Consider the following 20,287-nt stretch of genomic DNA (forward strand, 5'->3'; position numbering starts at 1 on the left):
GTAAAGTTTTCACTTTTTTATATTTCATGCAAAGTTTATACTTTGTTTAAAGTATAAATTTTATACTAGTTATAAACTATTTAAAAAGTATTTAGAATCGAAGTATCAATTTTAGCTTATTAAATTAAAATATTTCATTGTAAAAATATTATTCGTTAAATTTTTCACTACTCACATTAAGTTTACTCATGAAACAAATAATTTATTTTTTGATTGTTTTACTGAGTCTGCATATTTGCCAAATTTATGTTGAGTTACTCTACTTTCTTTTTTCTACAACTTAAAAAAATTTCTATATTACTTTCAATGTTTGCTTAAGTTTTACAGTATTTCAAACTTTAATTTGTATTAAATATGTTTTGCTTTATTTGAAAGTTAGTTAGCCAATTAAAAGTTTTCTAACCTTTATCATTTGAATTGTGTTTTATATTAACAGCAAACTACAACAAAATACAAACACTTTAAAATTAATATGGTAAAATGTTGTAAAAGGTAAAATAGAAGCTGATACCGAACAAAAGCAGATTGAGAAAAAAAGATTAAATATAATCGTATTTAATATTCCTGAAAATAAAGGTGTTCCTCAACTTGATGGCTGCAAGAAAGATTTCAAAGTCCTACAAGAAGTTTTAGGCGAAAATAAAATCGAGAAACACGAACTAAAATCCTTATACCGTATAGGTAAATTTAAAGATGGAAAAATCAGACCTATAATTGTAAAACTCAATGCGAAAAGGTTAAGAAAGACTTATTAAACTGAGAAATCTCAAGTATGTGACAAATGAAATTGAAGTTAAAATCTACATAAATCAAGATCAAACCATTGAACAAATGAAAAAATTTAAGAAGCTAAGAGAAGAATTAAAAAGAAAACAAGTTTTAGCAGAACAAAATAATCTCAACATAAAATATTTGATAAAGAACAATGAGATAGTGGAAGCTACGAATCATCTTTTTCGATTCGACAACCAGAGGCTCTGGGATTAATAGGACAGACTGTAAGTCAGACGTTTTAAACTTTTATAAAAAATTGAATCTATCTGCTAGTTCTGATAAGATTAATCAGTCTTCTATAAATAGTTATATTAACAGTAATTTAAAGATTTTTTATACTAATATACGATCTGTTTTAAATAAAGTTGATATTTTAGAAAATTATTTATATATGAAAGATATTGACTTATTTTTTTAACCGAAACATGGTTGACTTTTAAAGTCAACGATGCCGTTATTTGTCCTCGTAATTATAACATTGTCCGAAACGATAGGATAAGTAGGGGTGGAGGTGTTGCAGTTCTCTACAAAGATTCCTTTAAAGTTTTTAGTGTTAAAAATGATATAAACTTGAATAATACCCTTGGTTTTGAATATTTATATATAGATGTGATTTTTAAAAAGACTAAACTAAGATTTTTGTGTATCTACCTTCTTCCACTAGCTGCGAAATGTGCCCCAACTGTTAAAAATGTAATTAAACTGATTAAGTTGTTGTTGCCCGATAGCTATTCTTATTTTGTTCTTGGGGATTTCAATCTGCCAAACATTAACTGAAGAATTCCTTATACAAGCTTTAATGAATCCTATGAATTTTTTCTTGATTTCTGCACAGATAATTTTTAACTCAAGTAATTGAAAAACCAACTCATAAAAGTGGAAACATACTCGATTTATTAATTTGCAACTATTTGGGTTTAGATAAAATAACATCTCTTTTAACTAGCTTCCCATTAACAACCACGTGTGACCACAACTTGATCTCATTTAACATTAAAACTAAAAGTCAAAAAATACATAATTCTAAAGTAGTTTCATATAACTTTAAAAAGGCTGATTTTAAAAATATTAACAAATACTTATCAAACATTGATTGGACTTCATTATTTAATAAATCAAAAAATCTCCAACACTTTTATGACCAATTTATCGACTTAATTCAAACTTCAATTAAACTCCTTATTCCACCTTATCCTAAAAATAACAAATGCAAAAAATATCCATCTAACATTAAAAAATTGTTAAAAGAAAAACTTATTCTTTACAAAAAAAGTAAGAAAAATAAATCATTCTCCAAAGACTATAAAATTAAATCAAAATAATATGAATTAGCTGTTAAAAAATACAGTTTAGAATATGAAAAATCCTTCTACACTAACCCAAATTTAAAAAAGTTTTATAGCTACGTTAAATCTAAAATTAAATTAAATACTTCATTGCCTCCCCTATTTGATCACCATAAAAACAAAACAGTAATTTCAGATTTTAAAAGAGCCACACTCTTCAATAAAAATTTTCAAAATGTATTTAAACAAGATCAAAATCATCAAAGTTTTAAGCAACCTAAAAAAACATGCAGTAAAATGAAAATTTTTATTATAAGTTCTGGAAACATTAATACATCGACGAAGCATCTTAAAGATAAAATAATTAGAACGCCAGAGAAAACTCCACCTTATTTTATTAAGCATGCTATTCCATCATTAGTTTTTCCTTTATTATTAATTTTTAATTGCTCCCTAGCATTGTCAGAAATACCAAAACAATGGAAAACATCTTATGTAATTCCAGTATACAAAAAAGGTATCAAACACGACCCATTAAATTATAGGCCAATATCCTTAACTAGCACGTTTTCCCGAATTTTTGAACACATTATTTCCCAAAAAATATTTAACCACCTCTTCGACTTTAATTTATTAACACCAAAACAATTTGGCTTCGTTCCCCACCGATCATCAGGAATTCAATTATTAACATGTTTACATACTTGGCTAATAACTTACTTAAACAATGAATCAGTCACAGTAGTCTATACTGACATCAAAAAAGCTTTTGACTCTGTGTCACACATTAGATTATTAAAAATTATGACTCAATATGGTTTTGATGATAACTTAGTGAATTGGTTAAGCGAATTTTTAAATAATAGGACACAAAGTGTACTCATTAACAACACATTATCAGATCCTCTAAAAATTCACAGTGGAGTACCACAAGGTGGAGTCCAAACATGTTATAAAGCACTGCTTTTTTTACTCGAGCGTGAAATTACTAACTTAAAACAAACCAAAGTTTATTCGCTTCATTGCTGAATTACCATAGTAATTCTAAGCATTTTAACAAGTGTGGTGGAGTCATTGGTCCTCTTCTCTTTTTAATTTACATCAACGATATCACTTTTAATACTCACATTAAAAGCGAAATAAGTCTATTTGCAGATGACGCAAAAGTATTTAGCAAGTCAGAAACTTCTTTACAAATCACATTAGATAATATTCACGAATGGCTTAAAACAAGAAAACTTGATTTAAATCCAAAAAAATGCCAAGTTCTAACCATCAATGAAAATAAACCCTTCTTTATTAACCTTTTAATTAATAAAACTAAAATACCAGCAGAAGATCTTTTAAAGACTTGGGAATACATATATCTGAAAAACTAAAATGGAACAAACATATAAGTTATTTATACAAAATTGCTCAAAACTCATTATATCAAATACTTAAAAGTTTTAAGACCAGTTCTGCTAGTATTCTAACTAAACTATTTAAAATCTACGTTCGCCCTAAACTCGAATACAATACCCCAATATGGTCACCCTATTTAAAACAAGACATTATTAGGATTGAGTCTGTGCAGAGAAATTTTACCCGTTTTGTTTGTATTAGATGCAACATTTCAAATACCTCATACAAAGATAGATTGGTGAAACTCAGATTGGAGTCTCTAGAGCAGGGTTTCCCAAAGTGGGCCAAGTAACAAGTAACATAACAGATACTCAGGGGGCCATGAGCAGCAAAGGGGGAAGAGGGGGGGCCATGAGCAGTAAAGGAGCCACAGGGGGGCCAAGAGGCCATAACTTGAAACTTACACTAGATATTCTTGAGTTGCAGATGAAGAGCAAAAAAAAAAAAGGTTTTATGTGTATTTTATGGCAGTTTAGAAACTTACACTAGATATTCTTGAGTTTCAGATGAAGAGCAAAAAAAAAAAAAAAAAAGGTCTTATGTGTATTTTATCGTAGTTTAGGAGTAATCTATATGTTGAAGGAGGCCATTACTTCTTCAAACTTTTTAAAGGGGGCCATTAGCTAAAAAGTTTGGGAAACCCTGCTCTAGAGTATAGAAGATGGCAGTTTGACTTGATAACACTTTTTAAAATTGTTAATGGTAAATATAAAGAATTTTTCAATCAGCTTTTTGTTTTTTCTAGGACCAATTATGATTTTAGAGGAAATAATAAAAAAATAAAATGTAAGTATAATTTTAATAACAGTCAGTGGCAAAACTCTTTTTTCTGCAGAACAATAAACATGTGGAATAGGTTACCACAGGATGTGGTTTCGTGTGGGAGGGTGGAACAATTTCGATTAAAACTAAAAAAATTCGATTTAAATAATATAAACACAAGTAAAATACAGTGATTAACGAATAAAAATTCATTTTAAAATATTAGTATCACTAAGATCAATTTTTCTTCCTTACGCCTTCCCCCTACAGATTATAAGTTTTTATATATAAATTTTGTAAATGTGTAATCTTTTCTATTCTATGCATAGGTTTTTATATGAGAATTTATTTCGTTTTGTTCTATGTGCATACTAAATTATTATTTATCGTACAGGACTATTTGTTTGTAATTTTTTTATTTTTTTTTTACTGTGTTGTTTTTAGATTTTAATTTTCATTGAATGTAATTTGTTTGTTTCTTTTCTCGTGTGTATCGTTTAAGCGGCTCGGGTTTTAATGCCCGAGTCCATCTTTGCACAATAAACTCCAATAATAATAATAATATATTTCAATTTATATTTTATTATAAAAAAGTTTTATTTTCTTATTCAAATTTATAGACGTTATCTGATTATACAGATTTGTAATAAAGCAAATCCAGTTGCAAATTTATTTTTATAATTAAGTTCATGGATCAGTCACTTCTCACAGATAAAGGTTGTTAAAATTTTTGAATCAGTTTACTGGTAAAAGATAACATGTTTGTTTATATAAATTAGCTGTACACATTTTTCCAATGTTTTGAATAAGTTTATTCTTGATAGAAAATTTTAGATGTGTCAAACCAAGCAAATGTGTTATTGACAAATTTGAAAGAAATAAGTGATAAGTTACTATCTGAAAAAGCTTATTTCAAAACTCAAGTAGAAAAACTAATGATTGAGAAAAAACAACTAATCGTTTCAAATAAAAATCTCATCAAAAAAGTCAAAATGTTTTAAAAACACTTGCAAAGGAAAGTTTTATTGTAAATTTCAAGTTTCATTTAAAATCATGTAACCATTTTTTTTTATTTAAAACTAGCTGTATTTTTTAATAGAGGTATAAATTTCATGAGAATAAGATTAAAAACCAAAATAAATCAGATCAAGTTGAAGTTTCATCTACTGATTATAACAAAAGTTAATCTAGGAACTCATGAAAAAATTCATAAAAAGAAAAATATTTAAACTTGCTCTATAATTTACCTGAGCATATAATTATATTTTACTAGCATAGCTTTTAAATTATAGTGAACTTATTTATCAAAATATCTAAACTTAGTTTTTTTTTTAATTGCGTTATTGAAATGTCAAATGCTCTACTAGTCGGAAACTAAATTTTTTTTTACACTTTTACAGAAAGAAACATTTGATATATTGCAATTGTATTTTCAAATATGTTTAATTCATAAGCAATAATAACTTTTTTGTTACCAGTTTATTAAGTGCTCACTTTTTGCAGTTTATACAAAGCTCATGTTTTTTTGTTTAAAAAATATTTAGGGCTTTAGTAATTAGTACTAGCTAAATATTTTGATTGATTTCAATAAAGAATTACGATGTGTTAGTTTTTATTTTGACAACTGGTATTGAGTTTACTCATACTTCAGATAAAATATTTTTTAGATTATTATACAGAATTTAAAATTTACCAAATATAAGTCCTTATAACAAATATACTGATTTACTCAAGCAAGTTTACAATATATTTCGTTTTATTTCAAGTTACTTACCCAATTGCAGATTTTCTAAATTTATTATTTGATTTGTGTTATACATTGACATGGAACTAAAACGAAATGAAAACACTTATAAATAAATCTGTTTTAAGTTATTTTTCATTGTAAATAAGTTTTATTTTTGTTCAAACTAACTATAAATTAGCTGATTATACAGGTTTGTAATAAGGCAAAACAAATTGCAAGTTTATCATCATAATGGAGTTTATAGGTTAGTCACTTTTTACAAATATAAGTTATTTATATTGTACAAATTAGTTTACTAAAAAATATTAAAGTTAATGAATTTAATTTAAAAAAGTTTTTTAATGTTTAAACAACTTTTTACTGATAAAAAAAATCAGATGTGTCAACCCAAGCAAATAAGTTATTGACAAATTTGAAAGAAATAGTTGATAAGTTACTATCTGAAAAAGCTTATTACAAAACTCAAGTAGAAAAATTAGTGATTGAGAAAAAAAAATTAATCGTTTCAAATAAAAATCTCACAAACAAAGTAAAAATGTTTGAAAAAGACTTGCGAAAGAAAATTTCGTTGTGAGTTTCAAATTTATATTTAAATAACATAATAACTCTTTAATAATTAAAAGTGACTGTATTTTATTAATAAGTTTTATATAATTTTTGCTTACAAATATAGTGAGAATCTGAATAACAACCAAAGTAAATCAGATCAAGTTAAATCTTCATCTATTAATAATGATACTTCAAAGTGTTTTGATAAACCTTCTACTTGTCAAAACAGTAAGTTGAGTTAATATAAAAAATGTGCGTTGTTTCTTCTTTAACATTTAACTTTATATTATTTTTACGTTTTATCAACTCTAAGATAATTTTAGACATTTAGGTATTATTTTAATTCTTAAGAGTAGATTTAGTATTTTACAAGGGCTTAATTCAAATTTTAAAATAATGAACAATGTTTTTAATATAACTATTTGTTGTTGTTGGTCGTGTAGTGAACTTCATTATTTATTATTGATGGCACGAAACATCTCGGCTTAATGATGATGGCCGAAATTAATACTGATTTAAATTTTTTTTTTCAATGTTCCTTTATAATAATAGGTGAAAATGATTTTATTACAGCTTTACAAAAATATATTAATACATTTTTATATGTAAGTTATTTGTCACTTAGCATCTTGACAGTAAACCAGTTTGGCTATATATTTTAAAAGTTATCACAAGTAATTTATAGTGTATAACACTTCTTTTACAGTCTTATAAAAGTGTTGAAATTGATTAAGTAATAAAAGTTAAAACTAAAGAAAATAGTTTAAATAATTTTAATACATCTCAAAGTATATAGTTTTTCAATAAAGCAATTGAAAGTAATTTTCAATAAAAATAGTATTACTCTACCCTGTTAAATAAATTTTCATTAACGATTTTGAACGTTTTATTTTTATACTTTTAAAACATTTCGTAAAGCTTAACTTAGTTATCGTCAAGTTTTCAAAATTGCAAATCGTTTTCTTTTTATCTGTATGGCATCAAGTAATTTATTATATTGAAATTTAAAACCAAGCAGTGATTTAGAAACTATGATCTTTTTTTTAATGTAAATAAAACGTTTTTTTAATTTAAGTTTGTTTTAAAAAACGTGAAAATGTTAGCAATTTTTATAAACACAATAACAAAGTATTAAAGTAAATAGTCATTGTAATACCAGTTGTAAAATAAAAATAGACTTACATTATATTTTAAAATACATGAAAATAAACAAAATTGTTTGTATAAAACGCGTTGAAATATAAACAATAACAATAAAATAATAAACATCAATTTTAAAAAATAATAAAATACTACAAACTTATATAGATTTTAACAAGCCTGAGATTTCAGATGAAAAGTTACAGAAAAATAATAAACAGCTCGGTAGCTTTTCTAAATCTACTAGTTAGTTTTTATAAATATATCTAAATTATATTTTGTAGACAAAAATTTAAATTAAAAATGTTAGTATTATTACTCTTGAATAAAAATTTTGTTTTATTTAGTTGAACTATTAATTTTTATTAGTTTAGAAATTCCTATTTTATAGTTTTTAACCGATTTGTTTTTCTCTTTTCTTTAATTATAATAATATATTCTAACAAAATTATAAAATATAAAAAATGCACACATATATTGCTAACTAATATAAACAATTTTTTTTCGTTTAGTACTGTTATTTTGTTTTTTTAAGACAGATCTTTATAAATTAGCTTATGATGATATTCAACTTACTAGTCTTTTGAAGAATTTTTAACCAATGAAAATGAGTTGATCGAATATATAGCTTAAAATACTAGAAAAATAAAAACTTGAAATTAAAATAGTTTTCCAAGCATAATTTATAATTTTGCTATATTTTAGATTTTACCAAACTAAAAATCAAAGATGAAGTATTACAGAAAGTTAATGACGAAGATTGTAGTTTATCTACAACTATTAGTAAGTTTTTTTTTTGTTCGATAAAATAGACACTATATACTTCTCTAAATGCTTTTAGTATTATTGAGGTTATTTAATAAATTTGAATGCATAAATTAAATGAATTTTTGTTAAATATGCTATTTTGTTGAAGATTTTTCTCTAAATATTTACAGAAAAGAAGTTTAGTTGTCAAATTTGCAACAAAAGTTATTCAAGCAAGAGAAATCTCAATGAACACATCAGAATTCATGACGAATCAAAAGCATTAAAATGTAATGTTTGCTCGAAAAAATTTATGCAAAAAGGACACTTAATTCAGCACTATAGAACTCATACTGGAGAGAAACCTTTTGCTTGTCAAGTTTGTGATAAAAAATTTGCTCACAAAAATACTTTAAAACAACACCAAGCAACTCACAGTGAAGTTAGATCTTTTAAATGCAGTATTTGTCCAGAAGGTAGATATTTCAAAACAAAAGCTCAGTTGAGTAATCATATAGTATATCATTATGAGCCAAAATTTTCTTGCAATTTTTGTGACTACAAAAGTCATTTGAAAAGTAATTTAAAACGACATCTACTGACTCATGACAGGAAAGAAGACTAATTTTGCATATTGCTTTGTATCAATTATAAGCTCAGTTACAAAACTTAGACCATTTATTAAATCTTACTATGTTTTTTTGAACAATATATTGATACTAAACTTCTTTGTGTAAACCTTAATTTTTCTTTATTTTTTTTTGTAGTTACTTTAACATTTTTTATCAAAACCAAGTTATTCAAATAGTACTAAGTATAAGAACACCTTAGTATTCTATTATCTTTGTTTTACTATATTTTGATCTTTCCAGTGCATTTTTGTCTGGAAGATTATTTTTTCAAACGAAAGGTGGTTTAAGAAATCCAATGTTATTTCGTTATGAACCAAAATTTTGCATGCAGTCATTGTGATTTTAAAACGTACACTAAAAGTGCTTTGAAAATACATTTTATAATAATAAATAATTTTAAAACAATAGAAAACAAAAAGCTCTTGTAGTATGCTTTTTGTTTTTGTAAGCATCTGATGTAGAACTTAACTTAAATTTCTCAATTATGTATCACAATTTAAACTTTTGAGTCAAATTAAGCTTATTTAAATGCATTTTGCATTGATTAAATCTTTTATCAAGTAGTTATTTTACTATGTCAAACTCAGAGTCAAAAACTTTTAGTAAGTATCACTGAAATTCTCTCAGTATATCCTAATTTTTAAAGTATTTGTAAACATTATTTTACACTCCATATATTTCGATTTATTTGCAAGCTACTTTAGTAAATTTGAAGTTGTGTAAATTTTATTTTTAAATTAAGTTTTATATTGATAATATCCTATAACAAAATGCAAACAATTATATCAAAATATGTTTTTTGTTAATTTTTTTTCTAAAGACTTTTGTAGATTACCATAAATACTGGTAGTTTAAATTTACTTTGTTTAGTTTATTTCACTAATTTTAATTCTCAGCTTTAAATGCTAACACATGGATATTTTAAATTATTATTGGTTGTGTCATTTATTATTTATGTTTATCAAAGCTATAAAATAGTTATAAGTTCAGTTATAAAAAAAATACAATACAAAACAATGCTAACTACAGATGTACATATACAGTTGTTATTGTTTATTTTTATTTATAACTCAGTTTTTTTTTTTTGAAAAATAATATATATTTTTTTTAATCTTACTAGAGATTGTTAACTAGTACAGGTTTTTTATAATATAAATATATTACAAATTTATTGTTATTATAGAGTTCATATGTCAGTCACTACTACAGATGAAGGTTAGTAAAGTTGTACATAATGTTTTACTAGAAAAAGATAACGAAATTGATAAAGAAAGAAGTAAAAACTGTTAACAAAAGTTATATATTAAGGACTTTTCGTATGCTAAAAATACCTTGAATCTAATATTTATTTAGGTTTTTAAAAAACAGCAATCGTATTATTAAAAAAAATTAATAGAATGGTGAATAAATATAATCTGAAAAAGTACATTTTAAAAGTGAAGTAGAAATACTAGAAATTTAGAAAAGATGACTTACTATTTTAAATAAAAATTCCACTAATAAAGTAAATATGTTAGAAAAAGACTTTCAAAAAAACGTTTCATTGTTAGTTAAAAATTTGGCTTTAATTGTTAGGATAATTTTAATTATTTAGTTAAGTTATTTTTAAAAGTTAATGTACTTTGTCTATCTCTTTATCAATAAATTTGAACAGAATAAAAGTAAAAATGATGTTAAATTAAATTATGTTAAACTCTTATCTACTGACGGTGAAACTGTAAAAACTATTGATTAACCTTCTACTTCAAAAAACAGTAAGTTGATAATTATGTTTATGCATTATGGCTTATTTCTACTTTTTCGACTTAATTTAAATGAGTATGAATATTATGTAAAACAACTTTAGATCTGTAAATACTTTATATAGTTGCAATTACATTTTTAGCGCTGAGAATGTATTTAACGCTAATTAAAGAGACTAGTTTACTGTACAATTTGATAAAATCAGTTTATACAAAAACAGTGTTTGTAACAGTTCCTAAACTTGTTGTAAACTGTATAAAAAATAGTTTTATTTTACTTAAGATGTTCTATTTTATAATAGATTTAGATGTTATAGCTTGTGGTAAAAACTATCAATTTAATGAATGTGTGAAAGACAAAAAAGCTGACAAATAATTTAGTTAAAATACATACGGCTAAAACAAAAAACCAGTCAAAGAAAAATAGAAGTATAAAAATTTAAATAGATACAAAAATCTTATAAATAAGTTTTCATACTTAAGATTATACTAAACAACACCATCAAAATGAAAAATGTTTATGATGTTACTTTACACATTTTATTATTTTAAAAATGTAATATTATTTTTGCTAGTCAGATAAGTAGTCTTACTTTGTTGATACTAGTCAAATAAGTAAAATTATTAGAATTCTGATGGATTTTAAGAATCATATGCTAGTTATAGTAATTGATGGGTTTCCTCTGTTTAGTATTTTAATTTAGTTATTTAAATCTAACACTTTGTAAAAGAAATTAAATAAAGAGTAGTTGAGCTAAAATTTCCCATATTTTTATGAGTAGGTTAAATCAATTTGTAGAAAAATAATAATTTTAAACAGATCTAACTTGACTAACTAAATAACATTTAAAAAGTTCACCTATTTTTTGGTTATGTTTAGTGGTTTAACTATTAGTTTGTGAATATATTTACTTATCCTACAAATTTTTTAACGAAGAACAGTTTTAGTTTTTTTGTTTGTGTAAAAAGCTTTCGAATATTTTTGTGATTAATCAAGTTCTATTTTATATTTTTAACATAACTAATAAACAAATATAGACTATTTAAAATTATACTAGAGTGTTTTATAGTTGTGAAGTACAGAAATGAGTTAACTTTTTATCGTTTATATTCCTACATATACTTACAGAAAAATTGTTATTATTATATTATTATTATTATACTGAACAACCAGCTCAAGATAAAAGAATGTTGAAAACTAATGACAAAATTTGTAGTTTATCAAAAACTAGTAGTGAGGTTTTAAGTGTTGTTTTTTTCATTGAAATTTCTATTATGTTATTTATACGTTTTGTTATTTGATAAAAGCAATATAATTTTGTTGCCATCAGCCAAATAAGTGTAATTATTACAATTTTGATAAATTTTATAAGAGCAGATACTACTAATAGTATTTTATGGGCGTCATCTGTTTAGTATTTTAATCAAGTTATTAAAATCTAACATTTTGTAAATTTGAATTAAATAAAGAGTAGTTGAGCTAAAATTTTCTTTACTTATATGATTAGTTTACATCAGTTAATAAATAAAAATAATATTCTTTTAATAAAATCAACTTGTTTCAATTACTTATTGATAAAATTAAAACAAGTCAAATTTTAAAAATATGTTTAGTAAATAAATTATTATGAAATAAAAATAATTAACATTTCTGTCGAGTTTTATAACAAAAAAAAGTTTTTGTTTTTAGTTTTGTATAAAAAGTTGACTTTTTTTTTATTGTTAATTATTTGCTTTATATCTTTTAATATACAATAAACAAGTGAACACGAAACAAATGAACACAAAAGTGTCTAAATTCACTTTTTTTATTTACAAGTTTAAAGCTGTACGTCAAAGTAGATCGCAAGAATACGACTATCACATCACAGTAGATCACAACATTACAACTATCACATCACAGTAGATCTAAACACTACGACTTTCACATCACAGTAAATCACAACAATACGACTTTCACATCACAGTAGATCTAAAAACTAAGACTATCAGATCCCAGTAGATCTAAACACTACAACTATCACATCACAGTAGATCTAAAACTACAACTATCACATCACAGTAGATTTAAAACTACAACTATTACATCACAGTAGATCACAACAATACAACTATCACATCACAGTAGATTTGAACACTACGACTATCTTATCACAGTAGATCTAATCACTACAACTATCACATCACAGTAGATCTAAAACTATCACATCACAGTAGATCTAAACATTACAACTATCACATCACAGTAGATCGTAAAATTACAACTATCACATCACAGTAGATCGCAGCAGTACAACTATCACATCACAGTATATCTAAACACTACAACTATCACATCACAGTAGATCTAAACTAAGGGTGGGCAACTTACGGCCTGCGGGCCGGATCTGGCCCGCAAGCAAAGTGACAGGCCCGAAAAGGTTCAATATTTTTTTTATTTTAGGAATTTTTGAATTATTTTTTACAAAACAAAACTTTAAGAATTTGACTTTAAAAACATGCTAAAAAACTTAGTTATAAATTAATGTATACTTATATATCCACTATTTTGTCCTAATATTTTGTGTTGTTTTAACTTAGTTGACATATCTTTTTGTCAAGTTACCCCAAACAAAGTGCTTTTTAAGTACGATATTTCACATACGTATCTTTGTCAATTACAATGTCAAATCTATTCATAAACACTATTTAAACATCTGACATGTCTAAATGTACATCTTAAGCCGTCAGACTTACGTTGTGAATTTGAAGGGTTCAAAAAGTAATTAACTGTATCCATAAAACGAGACTTCGGCCGGATCCTAAAATTTTATTTAAATTAGAATCCGACAGGATCTGGATCACGACCTAAAATTATTTACCAGTCGGATTCGGATATAATAAGTTATTATTCGGCTGAAACGGCTACTAGATCCGGTAAATCAATAACTTGAATGCTCCGGCCCGCAAAAGACTAAATTTTTCCGGATCCAGCCCGTTGATTTAAAAGGATGTCCATCCCTAATCTAAACACTACAATTATCACATCACAGTAGATCGCAATATTACAACTATCACATCACAGTAGATCTAAATACTACAACTATTACATCACAGTAGATTGCATCAGGGGCGTGTTTTGATTGGTTTCCTGTTTCCTGTGAACCCCATGAAAAAAAAGAAAAGAAAAAAACTCTTAGAATATCATTAAAAACATTGTTTATTAACTTTGTTTTGCTTACTTGATAAACTTTGAATAATGAATGTTTATATTTATAACACTGAAAGATAAAAAAGTTTCCTTAACAAAAAATGCTCTTTTTTGCCCAGCTGAAATAGATTTTAAATAAAATTTCAATGTGACGTCATGATAGGTGAAAGTTATAAAGTAGCATTTTCTATCTAGGAAACTTTTTACTATGATGCTCTTAGTTCCCACTAAAAATTGTTAATTAGTGTAAACAACTTTTAATACAGTACTGTTTTTGAACTAGTAAGTACAATTTAACTTAAAAAATGTCCAATATAATCACTAAATTTTATTTTACTTATTTGGTTGTATATAATAATGTTGTGTGAAGCTTTTGTACTTTAAAATTTATATTTTTTGTTTATGTGTCAACCAACTGGGTTTAAACCTTGAAAATTTCAATTTATAGAGTTTTCAAATTTATCTTTAGACCTGCCAATTTATTCTTTTATCATTTATTGCTATTGTAATATTTTTTTATTTAAATTTTTTTATTTTTGTATATATGTTAGCCACAAATTTTGTTCTTGATTTTTTAAAATTTTTAACTCAGAGAGATTTCAAAATCATTATTAGAATTCCTGCACCATCTGGCTAACATTTAATTATAATTTAAAGATTTTTTATTTAGTTGTAGAAGTCTAAACATTTTTTGGTAATTACCTAGGATGAGGTCGCACCAACATCAAGCTGAAATTATATTGTGTTTAATATCTTTTTGAACCATGATTTTAGGCTTGTAGGCATGTATGTTTGATCTAAAATTATGCTTCGTTTTAAACAAGCTATATAAATACATAGTTAGAATTAAATTCATTTGTTATAAACTAAAATACTTAACTGATGTTATTTTACAGTACAGTAATGTATATAAGTTATGTATCATTTGCTTTGTTTCAAAATAAAAAGGAGTTAAATATTTAAGTTTTATTGTTTATAATAAATAAGTTTTATTTATGTTATTATAAAATACAAGTTTTAAGCCTATAATTATGGTAAAAAACAACAATATATTTAATATAAATTCAGCTTAATATTGGTGCGACATCATCCTAGTTAATTAATTATTTTTTTAAGTAAAATTTAAATATTTGTAGTTTAAATTATTAAAAAAAAAATTATTATAAACATAACTTTTCCAGCTCTTTTAGTTCTAATTTATCTAAGTTTAGTACAGTATATTAAATAAAAATGTATAATATTTTCCCATTACTACTCATATGTATTTTCTTATTTCTAAGCAAAAAAAAGCATTTTTAAACAAACACTTTTTCGGCTTAATATTGCGTACTTAACTGGCAGTGCATACCTAAGAAATGCGTACTTAAGCGGGAAATTAAGAACTAAAAGAATTGTGAACCCCCTTTGAAAAAAATCTAGACACGCCCCTGTATCACATCACAGTATATTGTAACACTATAACTATCACATAACAGTATATCACAACTATCACATCACAGTAGATTGTAACACTACAATTAGTTCATGACCGTAAAATACAACAATATAACTATCACATCATAGAAGATCGCAAAATCTTAAATACTACATCACAGTATTTTTCACTTTACAACGATACAAATTTCACATCACAGAATGATTGTAACAATACAACTAGTGTTCTACCCGTATTTTCATATGAAGTTTTAAAAAAATAATAAATCAAAACCAACAAGAAAAATGTTGATGCCGTGTCGATTGACGACATTTAATAAAAATATTTCAGTATAACAAATTGTTGAAAAAATTATATTACGACGCATTAAAACTATTTGTACTACAAAAATTGTCAATGAAGATTAATCTATAAACGTAAAAAATATTTTATTCCGAAAATAGGTAATACTATTAACAAAATAACGCAAGTAGTATTAAGCTGGTTTTGTCAAGTAATTGTGTGTAAAACCTTGTCACAAACAGAACTCTCTGACCTGCAAAGTATTTTTCAGCATTCAAATAGCTTGTACTATTCAAATAAATTTGTGTTTTTATTTATATTTTTTCGTATTTTGATACATAGAGCATATTAGTTTACTTAATTGTTTTTTGTAATATAATTTCATAGAGAGTTTTTAATTTGTAATTCAATGATGAAAAGTACGTAGCCCGCTAAGACTAACACGAATATTTACAATTGTCTTTAATGTGTTTAAACCTCTTTAATTTTTTGCGTAGATACTTGTTTTCTATCTAATATATTACAAAATCAATACTACACATAAAACATAGTAAAGGCCAACTTAAAAATTAAAATTACTACACTTTAATTATTTTTAAAGGCAACGATTGTTTTAAACAATAACAAAAAAACTAATACTTTCAAATTTGCTGTTTGTAATGTACATAATATGATTTAAGTAACTTTCACATAGATTACAACTTATGGTCATAAATAATAAGAAAAAGTTGTAACAGTTAGTTATATCGTTACAATCTACTGTGACGTGATTGTTGTAGTATTACGTTCTACTGTGAAGTGATTAGTGTAGTTTTTTAATCTACTGTGATGTAATTGATATAAAACTAGCGAGTACTTGTGGCTGGTTATGTATATAACATGGACCTAGAAAAGCTTAACTGACAATAATGATTAATTAATTAATGTGCCGTCCTAAGTAAGTCTTTAAAATAATATCGTTATTTAATCAAATAGGTTTATTTTTTATTATAATTATATTTATTTAAACGGAAAACTAAATACCTTCTGTAACGCTGAAAAAGTTTAGCCCTTGCAACTTTTTTGTGCTAAACATAAATTTATCGTAATAACTTTTAGTTATGTATATATTATGTAAGAAGAGCAATCAAGAAAATGCAATATAGTTATTTATTTAATGTATATGTATTATTTTATGTTGTACACAATAGGCTAAATGACAAAAATAAAACTTATATGATCAAAAATTAAAAAGCTAAAAGTAAAATTTATAATCAAAGAAAAAGAATTTTTTTGGGTACATTTATTTTGATTGTATCTTTTTATTTTGATAACCTATAGAAAACATCTTAAAACGACGATTTAAATAACTTTATATATTGTGGTTTACTATCATTTCTAACTCGCTATCATTTCTAACCCGATCATTTCTAACCCGATCACTTCTATCCCGATCATTTCTAACCCGATCATTTCTAACCCGATTATTTCTAACCCAATCACTTCTAACCCGATCATTTCTAACCCGATCACTTCTAACCCGATCACTTCTAACCCGATCACTTCTAACCCGATCATTTCTAACCCGATCATTTCTAACTCGATCATTTTTAACCTGATCACTTCTAACCCGATCATTTCTAACCCGATCACTTCTAACCCGATCACTTCTAACCCGATCACTTCTAACACGATCATTTCTAACCCGATCACTTCTAACCCGATCATTTCTAACCCGATCACTTCTAACCCGATCATTCCTTACCCGATCACTTCTAACCCGATCACTTCTAATCCGATTTAAGTCTATCATTTCTAACCCGATCATTTCTAACCCGATCATTTCTAACTTGATCGTTTCTAACCCGACTGTTACTAGTTCGATCTGTATTAATATGTTTATGTATTATTGTAATAAAGTAAAGATTTGTTTTATAAACAAAAAAATCTCAATAAAGTTGTTTTTTTTATCGAACTTTAGTTTATTTTGTTTAAAGTAAAACTTAATGTTTAGATAGCTTTAAAAAAATTTGATTTTTGATGTTTATTGTTATTGGAAGTTTTTTTTTCCTACGCTAGACCCACACATAAATAAAAATCTTGGCAGCTTTAACTAAATAGCACATAACGAAGAGACAAAAATTTATATATCTTAAAATCAAAAACTACAGTTTTTTTTTTAGATTAACAGCAAAAAAAAACAACACTTAGTATAAGACTAATTAACTTATTTATGATTAGAAGGAGAAAATTTTTAACAAACTTAGTTTTAATTTTACAATAAACAATTTAAATATCAACTCGTTCAACGATCAGTAAGCTCCATTAAAAGAAAACACAGCTGCACAGTGGGCTGGCAAGTGACCATTGACTATTTTTGCGACTAAACAGTTAAAGCAAGATTTTTATTTAATTGTTTAGAGCGGAGTTTAGTCTTTTAAAAACTGGGTTTATTTCTGTTCTGCTTAAAGTATACTAAAAGTTATATAAGCTTAAATTTAGCCAAAGTTTGCTTTTTTTAAGTTTAAAAAAGCCTCGAAAAATGCTTAAATTTTTGTCAAAATTAAGGTCTACATCTACTGTTAAAAACACCTTAAAAGATTTTATACAAATATTTTTTTTAAGTTTTTTCATTTCTTTGGTTTAGTGTTAATTGAAAAAAGTCAAAATTCTTTGAATATTTAAATGTAAAATTATTTTATTTCTCATTAAAAAAATCTTCTATTATCGTCGAAAATTCATTGATGATTTTCTGGCAATTTAGGGTATTCTTTAGGGTTAATTTTCTCAATTCGCCACCGTACAACCAGCATATTTTTTTTTTATAATTTAGTAAAAATGATAAGGATTCTATATACAAATTTACAGACAAATCTATAATGTGGAATATAACAATTTTTTTTAGTTTTTACAAGCGATATTTCTGTTAAAAAAATTGATATAATATCCTATCCCTGGTTTTTCACTATGACAAAAAAGACCATTTTGTATGTTCTAGAAGGTTCTTAATGTGTGTAGATTCACTTACTTTTGTATACAGATCATTTAAGCTCCGAGAATAATGAGAACAGTTAGTATTGGTCAAAATATGGTAGCTTAGTATATGTTTTAGTTATTGAAATAGTTTTTTTTTTTTACTATTTTGGCAAATTTAAGGTTTTGTAGTACTGAAGTTATTATAGTAGTTTTTGTAAAAGTAGTGTTTTTGTTTCTGATACAAGATAGCCAGAGTATTGCATCTGATTAAAACTAATATGAAAAATGGCTTTTGTTTGAAAATAGAAAACCAAATGACTATAAGGTTAGACAGGGAGTAACTAAGGAAACAATTACAAGTGAAGAGCACTTGACTTTACATCCGCTTCACAGTTACCTCAGAGTTTTCGGATGGATCTATAAAATATGTTATCGTGCTGTGGCTGGACATTTTAATTGCCCAGAATCGAAGTTTGAAGGAATATCTAAAAGTCAAGGTGTAAATAATTTAATTGAGTCAGAAAGAAAAATTCAGAAATGTGTAGAAGAAGAAATTAATGTTTCTCTTGAAAAACCGGATCCCACAGGCCATGGTTGAACTTCTACAACAGGTAACGTAGTAAAAACTTTGCTAAACACCAATAATAGGACTCTGCTGACAAAGCATATTTCTGATGTTAGTTTAAAAGAAAACATTGACAAAATTATTTTGTATGTTTCCATAATTTTATGCCTCATAAATTCTTACAGAAAGATTAATGTAGAGAAATACTCAGTTTTATGGCAAAAAACAATGATGCTGGTCATGTCGGTTAAATGGATTCGTTTTACACCAACTGTGCATACTGTTCTTGCACATAGTGCTGAACTAATTGACCAAAACAACGGTAGAGGTTTGCTAAATTACACCGAAAGTGGATTGAAAGCTAACAACAAGTTTCTAAGACAGTACAGAATGAACTTTTCAAGGAAAACTTCTCAGTATGAAAATTTAACATATTGTTTAAATCGATGATGGGACAAGAGTGACTACGATTTTAACAACACTTTAGTTAGACAGACTGAATTGCACTTATTGTAAAGAAGTTGGACATACTGCGCGAAGTTGTTTGCAGCTAGATGAAAAAATTTCATCATGTAGTTCAGAATGGGAAACGTTGTTACATATGCTTAAAACTACTGAATAAGTGTTTTATTTATTTTATAAACTTAATTTCAAAAAAGTTTTATAAACTTACTGTTTGACTTATATTTTCTAGTAAATTTAAAGTACTTTTTTTTTTAATCACAGGCTAAATTATTTTGTTTTTTGCACTGTTTTGCAACGACTAAAAGATTTTATTGTTCAAAATGTGTACAGTTTTTGTTCTTTTAATAAACTAGTACAAATGTAACGTTATTAATAATACAACATTTGATATACACAAAACAGCTTTAAATTAAAAATAAACTGTATATAGAGTATAGTTTCACCCGGCTTGATATTGAGAATTCATTCATATTTAAACTAAAATGGAAGTAAATGTGACTCTCTTGAGGTAGCCAATTATTATTTTCTTTTTTTTAAGTAACTTTCTTAAAAGTTTAATGAGAAATTAAAATTTTAATTATTTTCTAAATAAAAACAAACATTAGTCATATT

Source organism: Thalia democratica, chromosome 3 (assembly GCF_965202585.1).
Source record: "Thalia democratica chromosome 3, ktThaDemo2.hap1.1, whole genome shotgun sequence".
NCBI classification, from domain to species: domain Eukaryota; kingdom Metazoa; phylum Chordata; class Thaliacea; order Salpida; family Salpidae; genus Thalia; species Thalia democratica.